We start from the raw sequence: 11,914 nt of genomic DNA, 5'->3' as shown, positions 1-11,914 counted from the left end.
CTTCGTATCTCAGTTGGGGGGGAGGGGGGTTTAAATTTACCTTCCCCGCGCGCTGATTGGCCGAGGCGAAGAGAAGCGCGAGCTGCTATTGGAAGAATTTAGGCTCCGCCCACCCCCGTGACAAGTTGCTCGCTGTGGGGATGTTTATAGAAGCTCTGCAGCAGCAGCCGCAGATCCAGACGGCGCTGGAGTGAGTGCGGCCGGGAACCTGTGAGCGCCGAGTCGTCTCCGCCTCCGCCTCCGCCGCGGGGCGAGCGAATGTGCGGTGGGAGCTCTTGCGGGGTCTTTGCACTTCAGGACGGAGGCTGCCCTTTGACCCCTTGACCCTCGGCCTATCTTCGCGACCCGTAGCTTGACTCGTTTTTTGTTGTTCTTCAGGGATCGAGTGCAAGGTAAGCACGCACTAATTAGCAATTCTTGAGCACCATTGGATTGAGCGCCTGTTGTGGGCAGTGATTGGGGCAGTTTCTCTTTCCCTTCTCCTCCCCTCCCCCATTTGAAAACTGGACGGAATGCGTAGATTTAGAGAGAATCACCCGGAGTAAATGGTACAAGTTGAATCGCGGCGGATTTGGGGGTCGGTGTGAGGAGAAAAGTTGCTGGCTTTAGCGCTTGCCCCAGAAGTGGAGCAGGGGAGCCTCTAGAGCTGAAGAGGCTTCCTCGGCCGTTTTACAGATGTTGAAACTGAGGCACAGGACCATCACGTGACTTGCCCAAGGTTACAGGTGATGCCAACGATGGGATTTGAACCTGGTCTCCCGACTCTAGAACCAGCGCCGTTTTTCTTAATGTGTTGGCGAGAGTTCTCCGGGTTGGTTTCTGTCATCCCTTAGATCCCTTCCAGAAACTCTAGAGTAAAATTACATTCTCCCCAAACATTTAACGCCCTTTACAGCCCTTCCTAACTTTCTAGTCTTCTACTTGAAGTCTTCTCCAGACGGGCTGGTCCGGGCACGGAGGAAGGTACGCACTGTGGAGGGCCCCCCCCCAGCCCCAGAGTGCTCTCCTTTCTCACCTCTCCTTGGGCAGTCCCCCCCAACTCCCTTTCTCCTTCCCTCCTCCCGTTTCCTAAAGCAATCAATGGGCTACTTTTCCTTAACTTTTCCTGACTCTTCCCACATACTCCCAGCTCCCCACACCATCTTTATTTGGTACATAGAGAGTGCCCCAAAGTTTAAAATTAAAACTGCACCCAGACTTTTGGGACACCTTATGTCTGACAGGTACAGGTCACGTCTCTTTGGGCAAGTCCCTTATCCGCCCCGGCAGTGCCCTTTCTTTGGCTCATACCAGTGCGGGTCTGCATTGAGACCAGGGGCTGTCTCCCATTTTCCTTGTGTCAACAACCCAAGGCCCAGTTCCTAAAAGTTGCTTTGTTGAAGGTTAATTGCTCTTTCCTATAAGTTTGGGATGGGAATGAAGGAAAAGAACAAGCATATGTAACATGCCTTAGATATACCATGCACTAAATGCTTATAGATGTTGGCTCATGCAGTCCTCCCAACAACTTTGCAAACTAGGTATAATTAGGATCTCCATTTCTACAGTTGAGGAAACTGAGGCAAACAGGGTTAAGTGCCCCAAGGTAAGGTTGGATTTGAACTCCCGGCCTTGTTGACTCCAGGCCCACTAGGGTAAGTCATTCTGATGTTGCCTGGGAACTTCAGAAGGATTCCCATCCAGGGATGGTGTTTTCTGTTTAAACTTGTCAGTTCCTTAAGATCGGGGCACATGCTTGTGCTTCGCACTGGTGGTGGGAAGTATTAAAATTGTGTCTGTGGTCACTTTCCACAGCCAGAGGTGAGTTTCTTCCTCTCTAAATTGAGAAGCTTCAGGCTCTCCTAGTTTAGGGGTGCCATTACCCCAAATCTTCACTTCCTCTCCTGTGGACTGGAGGAGTAATTGCCAAAGTCATCTCTCTATCTGGAGTTTCTTTCCTGCTCGAATAATGTAAAAATTTGGCAAAAATTTACACTCAGTACAGTGTGTTCTCTCCCATACTTCTCTTGGAATTATTATCCCGTTTTATCACCTTCAGGGAGGTGAAATGGCTTGTTTTTAATCACATAACCCTCTAGACAAATTCAGAGCTTTTTTTCACTATATCTCATTCCACACCCTGTTGTCAGGCTATCTGCCTATGCCCCCTTCTTTCCTAGGCTCTCAATTCCCCAGAGTGTGATTATCTTTCTTCTCATTCTAATTGGTGGTGGTTGGTTGTCCTTAGATTTCCAAGAGGCCCATGACATCAGGGAGGTGATACCATGACATGCAAGTGAGTTGGATTTAAATGAGCAAGGGTTGTACTTCATTTCACTCATTCAGTGATTAAAGTTAGGTAAGAAATGAGGCAGAGATATGGAAGATATGGTTGAAGGGAATGATGTGGATGAGGAATCGGAGAAAGGAGACCAAGGAATGATCAGATAAGTTGGAGGTGAATCAGTAGACAGAATTGTCAAGAAAACAGCGTATTTAAAAAAAGAAGACAATCAACAGTGTCAACTATCTGTTCACAGAAGGTGCTCATTTGTTGTCTTGGTTAATTGGTACAGTTAACCTCACTTTAGTCTGTAGTCTTGGTCTTGGAAGTGGGCACCCAATACCCAGGGATTTGTGACCAGTGTATTATAGGAGTGGAAGTAACCATGTTAGGATTGTCTTCCACATGAAGTCCAGGGCACTCTACCAAGCCTTCCTAAACTTTGTGCTATGTCTGCTCCTTAAGGCCCTAGTAATCTCAACTCAGAAATACCATTGGGAAATAATAATAGCTTTTTATTTTTCAAAATACATGTAAAGATAGTTTTTAACTTTAATCTTTGCAAAACTTCTATGTTCAGATTTTTCTCCCACCTTCTTCCTCTAGACAGCAAATAATCCAATAGAGGTTAAACATGTGTAATTCCTCTAAACATATTTCCAACTTGTCATGCTATGTGAGAAAAATCATATCAAAAGTAAAAAAAAAAAAAAAAAAAAAAAACCAAAAAAAAAACAACCCACACACAAGAAAGAAAAACAAACAATAACAATAATAAAGGTGAAAATACTATACTTTTATCCACACTCAGTCCCCACAATCCTTCCCTTGGATATTGATGGTTCTCTCCATCACAAGTTTGTGCAAATTGGCCTAAATCACTTCATTATTGAAAAGAGCCAAGTCAGCCACAATTGATCATCACACAGTCTTGTTGCCGGGTACAATGTTCTCTTGGTTCTGCTCACTTCATTCAGCATCAGTTCATGTAAGAATTTCCAGGATTTTCTGAAATCAGACTGCTCCTTGTTGTCTTTTCTTATAGAACAATAAAAATGACAGTTTTAATGGGAACAGAATATATTCTAGTTTTCAAAGCTAATTCCTGACTTAGGGATAGGATTGAGAACTGCTTATTCCTTTCCCTTTCTCTCTTTGGTACCCTCAGAGAGGGGAGCACAGAAGACAAAGATCTCTCTGAAATGCATCAGCACAAGGATGTCTAATGTTCCAGCAGGCAAACCCTGGAGGAAGACCAAGTGTGATCCTGCCGTGACTCATACACCTGCACTTTTTCAGTATGTGCTGCTGGCAGTGACTCTCTATTCTCCGGGCAGGAAACTGATTTTAACCAACCTGAGTTATGAGGCTACTATGTATCACTATGTATTGGACTGTAGGGGACACAACAACAAATTTGGCTACAGCTTGGTGGCATGAATGGAGTACATGCTAGGTTCTCATCTGTCTCAGATGATCAATAGTTGTGTGGGCTCTGGGCAGGTCACTTCTATGGGCCTTAATTTCTTCATCTGTAAAATGAGTGTTAGATCCAAGAACCTCTTAAGGCCTGTCACAGCTCTATGTATTCATGTGTACACACACAAGTTTGCCTATAACACAACAACTAGAGGAAGTCTACAGAGAAAGGCTTCTTCTATCATCATCTTAGCTCTGGAGCAGGAAGAGGCTTTGGAAATCATCTGGTCCAACTCCTGAATTTGACAGGCAAGGAAACTGAAGTTCAGAGAGCTTGTGACTTAGGATTTGGATGGGGCACTGGAGCTGAGTCTTGCAGGGAGTTCAGCCATGAATTTAAATTTTAGTGATTAGAAAAAACTAAAGAACTTTGAGAATTCCTGATCTTGATGACCCAGCCCAAGAATCAGAGAACAGTTAATCACTTTATAGTCTAAAACAGAAAGATTTTGGGAAGGACCAGATAAGCTACCCAGGTGACCTAAAAAGAGGAATAACTGAAATGAAAAGAATGATAAAACATCTCTTGAGGAAAACTTCACTTTCCCCCAGATGGTTCTCAGTCCTATGAAGTCATTTCTGAAAGGCCACTTAAGGTGATTCTGTCCACCAAAGATGTTATTTCTTAGAAAATCCTTATTGCTGTTTTGTTATTAAAGTGATATTTCTAAGGAATGAGGAATAGAGGGTATGATGCTAGCTCCTGTCAGTCAGAGAATTCACTTGCTCAATGTGGTTTGGGGTGAGATGGAAAACAGTACTCCCGCCCTCTTCCAAACACAAAAACCTAGACTGGCTTTGTTCTCCCTACATCCCGGGGTACAGACATATTCTGAGAAGACTGCCATTGTTTACCATTTCAGGGAACAGATCAGTCTCTCTGTTGATGATCTGGAAATTGTTTATTTTTTAAACGAATCCTGCTTTTGAAATCAACTAAGCAAAGCAGCATGGCTTGGTAGTTGGGTAGAGGGAGGTCTTGTGGAACTAGCTATTAGTGTTTGAGTTTAACTCTGAAGTAACCTAAAAATGATCAGTTTACAAATGTTTTCCTAACTTTAAAAACACACCTACTATGTGCCATGTGGCACTATAAGTCCTAAAATTACAACCTTCCCTGTTCTCGGGGGAAATAGGATAATACATAAATAAAAGCAGAATTTGGGAGAAAAGAAAAGAAACCCCTGAGAAGGGGAGGAAGTACATTGGAAAACTTTTGAGTTGGAGGTGGCGGCCCTGGAAGAGAGTCAGGGTCGAGGTGAGGTGGGAGAACACGGAGATATGTGGGGGAGACAGCATGTGCTGTGATGAAGAACAGCATGGCCATCTTGGGAGCTGGCCAGTGAGCTGGTTGGCCTAGAACACGAAGTGCATAAAGAGATCTAATGGTTGATAAGATGTAAAAACCAAAGCAGATCAAATTGGAGGGCTTTGAAAGGCCAGAAAGGCTGGTTCTGCAGCCTCCCCCTGGGATTTCAGGCGTTCTGGTGATGTGACCCCAGACTTTGATGAACGACATTTCACTTGGAGCCCACCACACCAACACTTCTAGGCTCTTCTGGCTGCTCTTTGGTCAATGATCTAACAACAAGTAAAAAACAGTAGCCCTTCTACTGTGCTTTGAGGTTTTCGAAGTGCTTTGTTATTTGGGCTTCACTGCAATCCTGGCAGATAGGTGGAAGTTTTTTTTACTGATGAGGAAGCAGATTTAAATAGTTCACTCAACTCTCACATCTGCCTTCCTATGCTCCACTCTAAAAAGAGGGAGTATTTATAAATTGTTTAGTATCACCTGGCACATAATAAGAGCTTAATGAATGCTTATTTCTGTCCCTTCCCCTAATTCTGGCAAGAGCTATCAGTTCAGCACTATTCAGTAGTAGGCATCTTTCTTGCGGTCCCAGTCTCTTCCTTTGCTCTGGATCTACTCTGGGACCTTGGGAAAGAGACTCAACTTTTCTGTACCTCCTTTGGGCCAAGATAAAAAGTTGCTGATTTTCTTTGCCTTCAGGAGTTTCCTTACTGCAAATTCTTTGTACCAATTAAATCACCCACCCCTGCTCAAAAAAGAGAACATTTTATTTGTTGCTGACAAACTACTCCTTTTCTCTCCACCCTCTGTACTTCCTCCCCCAAATCCTGTTTGAATTACAGTTTGGGGTCCCAGATTATCTGGAAGGTAAAGGACTCCCCCTCTCCTTCCCCTGCCCTTATCTCTACCTCTTATTTCCTGCTGGACATTATTAGTTGTACACAGAAATGCTGAAGATATAAGTGGATTTATTTTATATTCTGCAACTTTGGAAGTTACTGATTGTTTGAATGTTTTTAGTTGACGCTCTAGAGTTCTTGAAGTAGATGATCATCTCTGCAAAAAGCAACCTTCTTCCCTCTCTCATTCCACTGATTTCCTTTTTCTCATTAGTTGAGCTACTATTTCTAAAGTAAAGCTTTAGCAAGTGGAGTGCATGGTAAGGAATCCCTTTATAAGTTTAGACTAGGTGAGAACCTGCTGGCTAGCAGGCCTACAAGAGAGGAAGCTTGATTATTCCAGTAAACAGTGGTAGGGAGAAACCCCAAAGAATTTCCAGGCAAGTTTCCTGCGGCAGGGGCCTGAAGCAGTCAGGTGTAGACGTGGCTGGAGCCTTGAACCTGGGGGTCAGAAGACTATTCACAACACCTGGTGGCAGGATCCTGAGCAAGTCACTTTACCTCTGGCTGCCTTAATTTTCTCATTTGTTACATTGAATGATAACAGCACCTATGCTAGAGGAGGCTCAAATAAAATAATATGTATAAAGCTCTGGAAAGTGTAAAAGCTCTCTGTAAAAATTTGCTCCAAGATGGGATTTGAACCCAGGCTTTTCTGAGCCAAGTTCAGGCTTTTTATTCCCTACACATCACTCTGAGTGAGGCTTCCTGACCTTTCCCCCAAAGGGACTGTCAAAAGAACAGCCCCAGGTGGCAGATGGTCCTGCTCCTGAGCCTTTAAAAAATTTAGCTTAGTCCAGCCTAAGTATTTAATAAGTATTTTAGCTATCCTACCAGAAGCAAATCTTTTGGAAATTCTTTGTACAATTAAATCACCCATCTCTGGGTTCTAGAGCTTCATGTGTGTAGGATAAAGAGGATATTATTGATAATACTTGAATACCCAAACAAAAAGGAAAAACCAGTATGAAAAGTGCTTGGGTTTCTGTGGTTTGGGGATTAAACTTATTCATCACAGCCCATACTTTTGAGTTGCCTGAGGCCTAGAAACCCAGGTCTCCCTGGAAGCCACAAACCTGCATTGAGTCCTTCTCTCTTGCAAAGGATTCAGCACATCAGATATGTATCAAGTGCCCATTGTGGCCCAGGGCACAGAGGGTGAACACCTTGCTGATGACTGGATGGGATGGGGACAAACTCTAACCTCTGACCTGAATGCTATGCAGGACTTTGCATCCACTAGAAAGAGTTCTCATCTTGGATTCAGAGAGAACTAGGTTTTAATTCCACCCCTGATTCTAGGTGAGTGACCCCAAAGCTTATTTCATCTAGAGGTCTATAAAATGAATACTTTTATCTCCTCAAGTGAAAAAACAAATCACCAAAGCCTTGATATGCTTCAAAAGGCAGAAATCAGCCCCTTAATCTGCAGACTCAGGGATCAAAAATTTTTTTTTTTTTTTTTTTTTTGTGATAAAAGTATGATCCTGGATAAATTCTTAACTGGCCAATCCCATAGGTTACAACAAGGTACAGAACAAGCAGGTGATCTATTAGCATTTCTTTAACACTTTCTTGGGCTAGGGCATTGTACTAAGTGCTGGAAATGGACACCAGGCAAAGGTGAGATGAGCACTTGGAGATCCCACCTCATCCATACCTTGGTTTGCCCAGGACTGTCTTGGCAGACTTCTCAAATTTTTTTTGTTTGGCCATTGGGATGAAGTGACTTACCTAGGAATTACACAGCTAGTAAATATTAAGTGTTGAAGGCACAATTTGAATTTAGGTCCCCATGACTTCAGGGCCCTGCTCTATCCATTGTGCCATCTAGCTGCCTCTATATAACGATTTATTTCCTTTTTTGGTATCAGCTCCTCTCAGGTATGCCTCAAGCCCTGCTTGCCCATTCTTTGTGACTCTTGTCTGGTCCTCTTCAAAAATATCCCAGGGAATCCCCAGACCCCTTCACCCGCAGGTCACCAGGGGAGCACTCCTGACTCTTGCCCATGGTCACACGGCCCATCTTTTTTCTGTCTTTAACGGCATCCTTTACACCCACAGTGCACTCTCATCTTTTTTTTTAGAGATCCTGCTGTTCAAGATCTTGCTGTTACACAGCTATGCTCACAAAATTTTGGAGTTAAAAGATGGGCTTTTGCTATTATTGGAACCTCAAAACAGTAAAAGTGCTTTAAAATTCCCCAAAGCCATCCATTCATTCAGCTCTTCTCTTACTTTTAGTCTCTAGATCCATACCTATAATTTGAACTAGATGGACACACTGTTAGACAATCTCTGTAGGATGTTCCTTCAGATAGGGCAAATCTAGAGGACAGTACTGATAGAGCAATAGACATTCTTAAGTCTTTTGGGCTTTCCTTAGAATCAGAGGTGTCAGTTTCATCACCATGAATGCTGAGGAACCAAATTAAAATAGTTGGGAAAAAGTTTAACAGAAGAAAAAAAATACATAATATAATAATGTAACGTGTCCTAGGGATCTGTCTTTACTCTTGCTACTAATGCTTTGAATGGTTATGGGCTCTCTTCTAGGAGATCCTGTAGTGTCTTGGAGAGATGGAACATCTCGAGGACCTCCCCATCCTCAGGGAATGTCTCTTCAAATTAGACTGTGTCCCAGAAGCCAACACTTGTAGAACACACCTTTCTCTGTGGTATGCCTCATCTGATTATTACCAGAGGTTCATTAAACATGGTTGTTTTTAGTTGTGAGACCAAAGAAGTTTTGGATGAACTTGATGTATGAATAGGAGACACCTAGTTGTAAAAGAGCATCAATAAACAATTAACACTTGGAACTTCTAGTCAGATGACAAAGATATGCTCCCTTGTATGTCACCTGGAAAAACCTGCTTGTTTCTTGCTATTATCCTCAGTGAAGACACCTTCAGTTCATGTGTAGCTAACTCTAAATGGCCATGTAGTCAATAACTATTACCCAGTTGCTATGCCAGGCACTGTGCTAAGCTCTAGGGATACAAAGAAAAGGCAAAGGACAGTCCCTGACCTCACAATCTTATGTGTCAGACCACAAGCAAACAAATATGCATAAGCAAGTTATATGCAGGATAAACTGGAGATAATTAACAGAGAGAACAGTCTAGAATGAAGAGGGGCTGGGAAAGGCTTCCAGTAGAAGGTGAAATTTTAATTGGGACTTAAAGGAAGTCAGAGCCATCAGTAGTTCAAGCAGAGGGAAGGGAGAACATTCCAGACATAGAGGATGGTCAGAATATTTATGAGCTGGGAGATTTTTTTTTTTGTTATTATTATTAAAGCTTTTTATTTTCAAAACATAAGCATGGGTGATTTTTCAACATTAATCCTTGCATTCCAATTTTCTCCCCTTCCCCCTCCTTCCCCTGGATTGTCAGTAATCCAATATATGTTAAACATGGTAAAAAATATATGTAAATCCAATATATGCACACATTTATACAGTTATTTTGTTGCACAAGAAAAATCAAATAAAATGAAAAATAAATGAGAAAATAAAATGTAAACAAACAAAAAGAGTGAAAATGTTATGTTGGGATCCACACTCAGTCCTTTCTCTGGGTGTAGATGGCTCTTTTCATAAGATCATTGGAATCTTGAATCATCTCATTGTTGAAAAGAGCCACATTCATCAGAATTGATCTTCATATAATCTTATGGCTGTATATGATGATCTCCTGGTTTACTCATTTCACTTAGCATCAATTCATGTAAATCTCTGCAGGTCTTTCTGAAATCATCCTGCTGATCATTTTTTATAGAATGATATTCCATAACCTTCACATACAGTATCTTATTCAATCATTCTCCAACTGATGGGCATCCACTCAGTTTCCAATTTGTAAGAAGGGCTGCCACAAACATTTTTGCACATGTGGATCCTTTTCCTTCCTTTAAGATCTCTTTGGGATATCAGCCCCGTAGTAACACTGCTGGGTCAAAGGGTCTGCACAGTTTGATAACTTTTTAAGCATAGTTCCAAATTGCTCTCCAGAATGGTTGGATCTGTTCACAACTCCACCAACAGTAATATTATTGTGGGAGATCTTTTTGATACAGAGTGGAAATTAGATGATTGTCCCTATTTAGCATGATGGCTTTTTGTTTTCAATTGAGGTTTAAGCTGTTTTCTGCCCATTGGGGGCTCTCCTTTCTTCAGAGTCCTTGTAAATTATTCTCTTCATGTCTTCTTTGATCCTAACCCTACAACTAAAAGGGATTAGGGGTCCCTCTCATTTTCAAGATGAAAAGGCCAAAACTTAAGGCATGGTGTTAAAGGGGTCTTGGCTCTTCATTCCCCATTTCCATGGTAACCTCATCACCTGGAATAGTTTTGCTTAATCTATCTTTCTTCAGATGACTCCAAGATTCATATATCTAGTCTTTTTCCCTGCAGTTCCCTGCAGTAGACACTTTAAATTATGTGCCCCACACAAATTTCAAATTTACCATGTTCAAAGAAGAAATGGTCTCATCTGCCTACCAAACTCCTACTCTGAACTTAACTGTTTCTGGCCAGGGCACTGCTATCTTTCCAGTCATGAAAGCTGAGTTTCTCTTCTCCTTTCCCTTAGTTAAAGCCAGGAAGTTGCCAAGCCCTGATATAACTACTTCTACATTAATTTCTTGCATCTGTTTTTTTCTATTCATCTAACAACCACCTTAAGTTTGGGGCTCTCTTAACTACTCATCCTGTGGGGGTAGGTATCTGGTTTTTCTCTCTCCCCCATCCATTATCTTGGTGGCTATCAAAGGGATATTCCTTAAGCTTTACTTCTGACTTCCTTGTTGAAATGGTATCAGTGGTTCCTTTGTGGGATGTTCTTCATACTTTCCAGTCCACATCTTCAGTCTTACCTTTCCACATTATTTCACCACTCTTATGTTCAGTTGGAGTCTTTACTCCACTTGCCCATGCTTGACATTCCATCTTTCATCTCTATGCCTTTTCATGGGCTACCCCCTCCCCATCTCTGCCAATACCTGTAATGCACTCCTCAGCCTCTGCTTCTTAAATCCCTCAACTTCCTTCAAAGTTCAGCTCAAAACCAAATGAGACTCATCCTTTCTTTTGTGGGTCTCTCCTCCCCTGCATCTCCCCTCACTGTTTTATATTTACTTTGTATTAAATGGACACATATTGTTTTTCTCAATACAATGTAATCTCCTTGAGAGAAAGGACTGTTGCCTATTTTTCTCTTAATTCCCAGTACCTCAGTCTGGCACATATTAGATACTGAAATGCTCATTGAATGAATGAGTGGTCAAGGTCACAGTGGGAACAAGCAGCCAGTTAGGATTCCAGCAGAGAGCCTTGGACTGGTCCTCACAGGATGGTGTTCTTGTTGGGAGCACCCATACTATCTGAAAAGCTGCTAGCAGTTCTGTCTGTATCACTTCGAAGTGACTGGGTTACCATGGGCCTTCAGTGTCTTCTTTATCATCCTCAAGTATTTAAGGAATGCCTCCTTTGGGAAAGGACTGAATGCTTTGTTCCTGCTGTGTTCTAAATTATCATTATTTTTAGTTTTCTTTTTTTAATCAGAACTTAACTATCCAGAAGACATTGACATTTCAATATGGCGCAATAGAACCCAAAGAACCTGGGTTCAAATCCCAGCCCCCCCCCATACTAGCTATGGGATCTTGGATAAGTCGTTAAATCTGTGTGGGCCTCAGTTTCCCCTGGGATCTCTAGTCTAGTTTTAGATCTATAACCCTATATGAATATACATATAGGAATAGAAAAGAGAATTTTATATGAAACTGAACTTAAGATTTTTTTAGCCCATATTGTTTTGTAAAGTAAGAATAAAAATGTCCAATTTGTATCTCCTGAACTTTTCTGTTTTTTTTTTTTAAACATTTGATGTTTTTTCTTTTTCTTTTTTTTTTTAAACATTATTTTCCTCATCCACCAATATGCTGTCCTTTGTAACC

General features: G+C 41.9%; 1 protein-coding gene across 1 annotated transcript in view; it reads left to right on the top strand.

Annotated features, from left to right (window-relative positions):
- Nucleotides 1-117: 117 nt before the first annotated feature.
- Nucleotides 118-11,914, top strand: part of SBNO1 (strawberry notch homolog 1) — a 64,982-nt gene continuing 53,185 nt past the window's right edge. Inside the window, exon 1 of the mRNA XM_074299012.1 lies at nucleotides 118-392. The gene's annotated coding sequence lies outside the window, so the exon portion shown is untranslated. The remainder of the gene's footprint in view (nucleotides 393-11,914) is intronic.

The sequence above is a fragment of the Sminthopsis crassicaudata genome, chromosome 1 (genome assembly GCF_048593235.1).
Source record: "Sminthopsis crassicaudata isolate SCR6 chromosome 1, ASM4859323v1, whole genome shotgun sequence".
In the NCBI taxonomy this organism is placed as follows: Eukaryota; Metazoa; Chordata; class Mammalia; order Dasyuromorphia; family Dasyuridae; genus Sminthopsis; species Sminthopsis crassicaudata.
The sequence above is the reverse complement of the archived record's forward strand: the minus strand, read 5'-3'. Positions and strand labels throughout refer to the sequence as shown.